This window comes from Antechinus flavipes, chromosome 3 (assembly GCF_016432865.1).
Source record: "Antechinus flavipes isolate AdamAnt ecotype Samford, QLD, Australia chromosome 3, AdamAnt_v2, whole genome shotgun sequence".
NCBI classification, from domain to species: Eukaryota; Metazoa; Chordata; class Mammalia; order Dasyuromorphia; family Dasyuridae; genus Antechinus; species Antechinus flavipes.
The window spans coordinates 581,374,216-581,381,685 of record NC_067400.1 but is presented as its reverse complement, the minus strand read 5'-3'; the positions used below and the strand labels follow the sequence as shown (position 1 = coordinate 581,381,685).

At 44.8% G+C, this 7,470-nt stretch overlaps 1 protein-coding gene across 5 annotated transcripts in view; it reads right to left on the bottom strand.

The window, feature by feature from the left end:
• Positions 1–1,338: 1,338 nt before the first annotated feature.
• Positions 1,339–7,470, bottom strand: part of HNRNPR (heterogeneous nuclear ribonucleoprotein R) — a 62,733-nt gene continuing 56,601 nt past the window's right edge. For 4 of the 5 annotated variants that reach the window (XR_007952265.1, XR_007952268.1, XR_007952267.1 and 1 more), the window contains 2 exons: positions 3,306–3,615; positions 1,339–2,842 (listed from right to left, as the gene is read on the bottom strand). The gene's annotated coding sequence lies outside the window, so the exon portion shown is untranslated. Of the gene's footprint in view, positions 2,911–3,305; positions 3,616–7,470 lie in introns of all 5 variants that reach the window. The other variant, XR_007952266.1, reaches the window with a different exon arrangement.

The following is a 7,470-nucleotide window of genomic DNA, read 5'->3' as shown; positions in this document are numbered from 1 at the left end:
AATAGTCATTTCAGATTAACGTCCTCAGAGCCGGCCGCCTATGGTCAAGCATCACCATGTTACTAAGATTAAGGCAGAAGTTCCCTGAGTCTCAATTAGTAGGGGGTGAGCCTGGCTTCCAAAGGCACACTAGGAGGAGCCCCAAATGTCCCTCCAAAGCTCCTGCCCACAATGCAGGCCGTCCACAGCAATGCATGAAGATCTGGGGCAATGCTCGAGGGGGAAAGAGGGCCACAATTGGTCTAGGTGAAATCCTGGATCCTCCAGGGATGTCTGTGGCACACCTGAGGTTGGTCAAGTTCGAATCCTGCCCAAGACATTTACTGCAGACTCCTGGGCAAGTCACCAAACCTGCCTGCCTCAGTTTCCCCAGCTGTAAAACAGGGATATTAGCCCCTTCTCTCCCATTTAGGAGGATTAGATATTAGGAAAGCATCAATGGATGCTAGCTGCTACGACTGTCGTTGGTATTCTTTGCCCCTTTGTGCAGACAGGATCTATGTGGAAGTTAAGATGACCCCATTTTTTTCTCCTCAACCAGAGGCAGGATTCCTGAGGGCAGAGATTTGGGCCATCGGCGAGAACTCTGCCCTCTCCGGGGCTCACTTTCCTTATCCCAAAGGAATAGAATAGACCAAGAGGTTTTTAGACATTTTTAGGGGGTAGTGTTGTATTTCCCCTTTGTCAGCCTGAGGAAGTCTATGAACCCCTTTTCAGAACAAAGTTTCTAAATGCCAAAAATATGTAAAATTACAAAGGAAAACAATTCAGTTGTAATAATGTTATCAAAATATTAATTAGAAAAAAAAAGTTCCGAGACTTCAGCTTAAGAGCTCCTGGGCAGGATGATCTGTAGGAAATCTGTGTGCCCATAAACCACCTCTCTAGCCAAGTACCCTGACAATAACCCAAGCTGGATTTCTCAACAGGAGCCCCCTGGGAGTCTAGTCTCGCAAAGTCCCTGAGTCTGAGGAAATTCAGCCGTGAATTTCTGGGTATTCTTCTAGTCATTTCATGTGGACATTTCAGCAAGGCCTTATTCCTGAAGGGGACTTTCTCTAATTTAGGAGGAAGGGGAAGAGTCTCAATCTACATTCCTCATATCTTTTCCACGGGGTCTGGGCGACACGGGCCCTCAGGAGGAACCGAGTTCAAGTCCAGCCTCAGTCACTTGACACTTTACTAACTTTGTAATCCTGGACAGGTCACCTTAACCCAACTGCCTGGCAAGAAACAAAAACAATAAACAAATGGCCAAGTTGACCAAGTGACTCTGAAGGGCATGATAATGTCATGAGAAGGTGGCAGAGGGTCTGATGGAAATAAGACAAAAAATACTCGCTTTAGAAAAGTTTATTTTTTTTAATCCAGTTTACAAAAGAGGTGGCGCAAAGCAGGTCCCTGAGGAGCCGAGGAGGGGAGGCGTTAGCTACCTGGGCTCTGATAACTAAGTCTGGCCTCTTTGTCCAGGGCTTCCTGGGCATCTCCGCAGGCGGCATTCTTTGGGCGGCAGCTCGTCACGTGGAAAACAGGGGCACGAGCCCCGGCCTCCCTGAGCTGCTGAGAGGAGCTTCCCAGAAGGGAAGTGAGGCTCCCGCACCCAAGAAGAACCACGCGCCTCGGGCCCTGTTACCGCTCCTGTCGCCTAGGGCGCAGCCCGCCTCAGCGGCAGCCGGGGACGAAGGTCTCCGGCTCTCCTTTGGGATGGCGCAGGGCACAGAGCCCTGGGAGGCCCCAGTTCCAAGCCAGCCCCGGGCATTCGCTGGCGCTGACTCTGGGCCCGGCACTGAACGCTGTCGGCCTCAGTTTTCTCCGCTGTAAAAATGAGGAAAACAGCAGCACGTCGCTCCCTTCCCAGAGCACGGCAGGGATAAACCGCACGAATGCGCGCTGGAGCGATGGTTGGGGCACCCTCCTGGGAAATGCGCAGCGCCCAAAAGCTCAGTACGGACAGGGGGGGAGAGGGGACCGGAAAATGGGCAGAACCCCTTAGAGAGCCCAGGGAGAAGGCGGAAGTCGCCAGCTTCTTGCACAAAGTACTCGGAGGGCTGAAACGGCGGCTCGGAGCCGTCCACATCCGCCCAGGCGGAGCCCTCGGCTCCCACGGCCTACCTGACCGTGACATGCTCAAGTCATTGCTACTTCAGGACAAACACCATGGGATGAGGAATTTATTATGAGAGGCAGCTGGCTTCTCTACCCAAATGGCAGTGTTTAGGAATGAATTCAGGAGCAGGCAGGAGAGCAGAAGGCCGCTTATTTGGAAAGGGGGATTCCCTAGCGACAACATTCACTCCTCCTGCTGCAGCTCGTATTTTCCACTTGTATAACTGGGTTTGGGGATTTGTTTTTCCTTTTTTGTTTTTTTGAAAAGTACATCAATGTTTTTAAAGAAAATCTAACATCCCCGGATAGTCAGAATACAATTACTTTACACAAGGTGTGATGCTGGACAGACTGCCCGTATGGCAGGGTCTTCCAAGCACACCTGCTTAATTAGGATTTCTCAATTGGCACTTGCTTCATCCTTCTCAGCCAGCTGGGATGTTTGAAGGCTGCTGGTTCGCTGGAGCACACAAGATGCTTTCATGGGACTCCTGCACTTTATTCCAGGAAAAATGACCAGGAAGAGCTGGTTTAGGTGGATGCTAACAGAGAATAAGTTTCAAAAGGCATAACCACAGGCACCAGAGAAGGACGGCCCACACTGGGAAGAAGCCACCTTTGCTTCTCAGAGGCCAGGCCAAGAGAGCCCGGGCCCTCATTGTCCCATCAGGCTGGAAGAGTCTTCAAGGATGAGCCCAGTGTGTAACTGCTTGTCTTCTGGGGGTCAGTCTCCTAGCTAGGTTTGGAGAGATTCCTCATCAGAATGGCCACAGAAAGATCAATCAAGTCATAAAGAGACCTGCACTGATGTAGAGAGTGCCAACATGATAAATATATATAAACTGATACAAATTCAGCCTTTTGTTAAACTTTTCAAAGGCACTCCACCTTCCCACCAAGTTTCCTTCTTTTCTAGTTTATTCTTTTGGGGGCCAAAATAGAACAAATGAAGTTGGGTAACCTTACCCCGACACCTCTAAAGAACGAATAACAGTACTCCCGGGGACAGGAGAGCAGCAGGGGAGGTCTGCATGTTCCATGACATTCAAGACTGTGCTCAACACTCCCAGCTGCTAATAAAAGTTTTTCTAAGATGACAGTTGCTGCAGCTGAAAATACAGAAGCTGCCCACATAGAGGGAACCAAATAAATCTAAATTTCTGACAAGATTCTTCCCTTCAAACAAACCTCTCACTTACCTCGATGTTAACCTTTTCTAGAACTACTGTAGGCAGGTGTGGAGTCTTGGCCACTTCTCTCACTGAGAGAAAACTAAAACAGGCTTGCCCTTCCTTCCCTCGGGGTCTGCTCTTCTCCAGAAGGCTTTCTCCAAATCCCTGGTCCCGTAGGTGCACCCTGCAGCATCTATCTCAGGAATCTTGGGTCCCAGATAAAAGACAGGCAAGGACAGAACTGTCCGATCTCAGCACGCACACAGGCCCTGCACTCAGGAGCTCCAAGGTCCAGTCTTGGTCCGCCACTTATAGGTATGTGACCTTGGGCATGTATCTTCATATGCAAAATAAACAAAACAAATAAAAAAGAATGAATGGATGAATGAATACAGAAAAGAAAGAAAAGGAAGGAGGGAGGTGGGGAGGGAGGCAGATAGTGCCAGTATTATTCCCATTTTATAGAGCAAAAATAGAGTTTTTTTAAACAATCTAAGTGACTGGCTCAGAGTCATACAGTTAACTAAATGCACCTGGCAGAATGAGAAGTCAAACCTCCTAGGTAAGACCAACTCTAATGTGTCAAGCTGAACTGATAATCAGAGCTAGAAAGGGCCTGGCCCATTTGCAAGAAACTGAGAGCCAGGGAGAAAGGACTTGCCCAGTGTGACAACCTTTCAAAGACAAGACCAGGCTGGAGTCCAGGTTTCCTAATTTCTTATGGAATTCTCTTTTCATGGCAGCACATGGCTTCTAAAACCTTGGTTCGGATTAAAAGAACAGGGGAGAAACAAATATACAATGTAGAACTGTCAATTAAGAAATGTGCATCAAAAATCCCATTTTCCACATTTTAACTAAATAGCCAGAATTCCCTCACTTACCATGTAACAGCACTCCCACACTGTTCTAGGAATCATCTTCACTTCACACTGTATTCAGGGACAAGGTCAGCCGGGAGAGTAATACTATTTTACAAATTGCTAATGAAGATCTCAAGAAAGATAATTTCATTTCTTACTGACCTGAGCTCCTACATTCACTTACTGACAAACTATTATGTTTAAACTCAAAAGAAGAAGTTTGGAGGACTAGGAAGAAGCACTGGAAGAAATCTGGAACATGTAGGATTTGAGCTAGAACCAGAGACTTTGGACTCATCTAGTTCAAACTCCTCAAATTACAGAAAAGGGGAAAAAAATCACTGTAAGCCCTTTAGGGGCTCTGTGAAGGCTAGTGACATATTTGTCACAAAGCAAACTAGTGGCAAAGCCAAGCCTAGAACCTAGAATGCTTGACTGTTAGTTCAGAGCTCCATAATCTACCATTTTCCTGAAAGGGCACAGAAAGGACATGAAATATAAATATATAGTTATAGATATAGATGCTGGCACACACAAAGTCGTTTTTTTCCTAGTTTTGGCAATTCTGCATCAGGGGTCAGGAAGCTCAACTCATCCTGGAGTCAGAAATCCAAGACCATCTTTCTCTAACTTCTTATAGCCACCAAGGACAAAACGTGAGGGTAACAAATTTAGAAGGGCTCATTTCACTGGAATTTCTTTAGCAACTCAAAATGGAAATAAAAAGATTGGTCTATAAAACCATCAATGCCTCAGGAGAATCTGAAACTATGGGCTTGGTGACATTTCCATAAGTCTGAGGAAGTTTGGCAGAATATTAATAGGAGCCACAGTGATTCAACTAAAAGCAACACGGTCTAGCCCGTGGTTAATGCTGCCTCCTCCCATCTCCTCTTTTTCTGACTCATTTCATACACAAATTGCCAATCCCCCAGTTACCTAATCCTTTCCTTAGCCTGGCACCCAGGAAAGTGTGGATCAGACATGTGCAAGCTGCGGAAGACTCAAGAGATTGCCTGGTCTAATGCTCTCACTTCACACACAAGAAAACGTAAGTTCTGAGAGAAAGGGCTCAGAAAGATCATCCTGCAATGCCCTTCCCAGACAAGATATGACAAAATGAATATAAAGGTCATCCAAAACTCTTAACGCTAAAATTATTAACTGGGGAACTGTTTTACACTCTATTCTTCATTAAAATATTTAACCTCTCTACCTTCTGTCCCCAAAAAGAGAAAGGGAGAGGAGGGGTGAATTAAATCCTGAATTCCATAAAATTTGTTCCTTTTGTCAATTCTGGGTGAAGGAGGAGAAAAGGGAAGGAAAAGATTTGCATTCACCTATTTTTTTTTCAAAAGGAAACAAAGAAAAACCAAGTTCAAAAATAACCAATCAATAAGATTTGGTTCCGGGAGGAAAAAAAAAGTTTAAAATTATAGAAAGACAAATGGCAGTAGCAAAGAAGATTTTACATTTTTAAAAAAGAGACTCTTCACCCACAACTCTGTATAAAGAAATGATGAATTTTTGCAGATCTGGCTGTGGGAGCTAGACCCCTGAATCCACAACACTGTAGATCATCCGGGGCTGACCATCTTCTCTCAAAAAATGGGCCCATTTCTAGAAACCACAAGGCCTGTGTCCCAGTCTTTGCTCTGCCTGAAACTAGCAGTTCAGACCCTGACTTTTCTCACTTCCAGATCATTTCTGCATCAGTAGAATGATGATGGAGTTAAACAAGGGGATCTATAAAGAGATGCTATGAAGCTCTAATACTCCATATTCTAACATCCCTCCCAGATCCACAGATCTATGAAAAGACACAAAAGGCAACCAAAATGTCACCCTTTCCTATTTCCCATTCATAATAGGGAATTCTCTAGTCGCTCCCCAAAGATAGGTTATGAAACTGATTGATCACCTGGCTTAAGAAGGCTGAAGAGTATAAATGAAGTACAGTCTTGGACTATGTCCCAGATACAAGGCTGTTGAAGAATAAACTCAGGAGATTTTCCTGCTCTGATGTTTTACATTTTTTCTACTTGAAAGATGTGATTTTTGTCCAATTCTCTCCAAACACAGTTCACATCTGCCTCCCCCTTCTATATACTTGCAACTTCATGAATTGCTACATGGCCAAAAAAATAAATTTTTTTAAAAATCAGCTTGGAGGAAACCTCCTAGTGATGAGCATCTGACCTTAGTCAGGCTGGTCCAAAGATAGCTACAGCCAGACCCTTACCCCAAGGGCCTCCAGTCTGGAGAGAGGGGAAGCTCTTTTTTCTTCATGAGAGTGTTTTCAGGACACTTAGGAAGCAACTGAAGGCTTTCTGAAGGGCTTATTTTCTGTAGCTCCAATAACAGTTTGATGCTCTCAGGGATTCACAGTTTGAAACAGCTCTTTTCCAGGACAGTGTGAAGTTTTCTCTCCACCTCATAGGGTCATGAGGAAAAGTGCTTTGTAAATGTTAAAATTTTATATGTATGTGTTATTTTCCATAACAAATCTAGCTTTCAAACTAGTGACAGCTCCTGTTCTCCAAACACATGCTTTGTTGAGCTCTTAAGCTCACAAAAGAAAGCACCTCATTTGCTAAATCACACACCTTTGCTGACATCTTGACAGACTCAATTGACTCTGAATGAAGGGGGAAAAGGGAGGAAATTGGAAGACTACCTTCCCTACTCCAGGGAAGATTTTGTGTGAGGAAGTTTTTCATCAATCTATAAAGTCTGGTTTCCTCATCAAATAGCAGATGAAGGAAATGAAGTCTCATAGGTCCCTGAGATCTGGGCTTCATCTTTTGTCCAGAGAGCATATGCAGAATGGTATCCATACCCCAAAACAAATTTTTAACATCATATTCCAAAGTCAAATCGAGGACTTTGAGGATTTTCTCCACTTTCTTTTCCATCACTGAGAATATTGAAACTAGGCAATTACCTGCCCTCCCATGATTGACAGTTCCTCCAAGTGAATTTGAAGACATGTTTTTAATATTCATGTATTTAGACCTTAAATCACAAAACTCATTTGCAGATAAGTGACATAAAAGGATTACTTTGGATATACGTGCTTGGGTCACAGAGCAAGAAGGGACAGATTTTGAGTGACCATCATTTTGAAAAAATGAAAAGCCTTGGAGCAGGCTCAGCAGGTGCGCCAGTTAAAACATTTACGGAGAAGCGTGAACAGGATCACACAGGACAGGAAAGCAAGCACGATGGGGGCTTAATCTCTGCCTTGGTGGAAGGAAGCAGCACAGGAGACTGCAGACCAGTTGAAGCATTATATCACAGAAGTAGGAAGTAGAACATTCTGGCCAAGC